The following is a 272-nucleotide window of genomic DNA, read 5'->3' as shown; positions in this document are numbered from 1 at the left end:
TAGGTGCAACAATATGTTAATTTTACCAGTTTGGTTTGTATCTTATGTTTAGGTTGCCCCAAGGTGTTGCTTCTTTATGATAGCAAAAAACCCCTTCGAAAGTTAGTTAGGGGCCAAGGKGACATGTAGTTGTTCTGTATGTTACACATAAGTTGTTATGTATATGCGGGCTGCCGTCATACCAAGACACTCTTCAGTATTGGGTCCGCGTCTGGGCCCTGCAGCGTAACTAGGTTCTTTTTGCTATACTACCTCTAGCCTGTATTTCATGT

Source organism: Cynara cardunculus, assembly GCF_001531365.2.
Source record: "Cynara cardunculus var. scolymus isolate 2C chromosome LG 15, CcrdV1, whole genome shotgun sequence".
Classification (NCBI taxonomy): domain Eukaryota; kingdom Viridiplantae; phylum Streptophyta; class Magnoliopsida; order Asterales; family Asteraceae; genus Cynara; species Cynara cardunculus.
Note: the sequence above shows the minus strand (reverse complement) of the source record.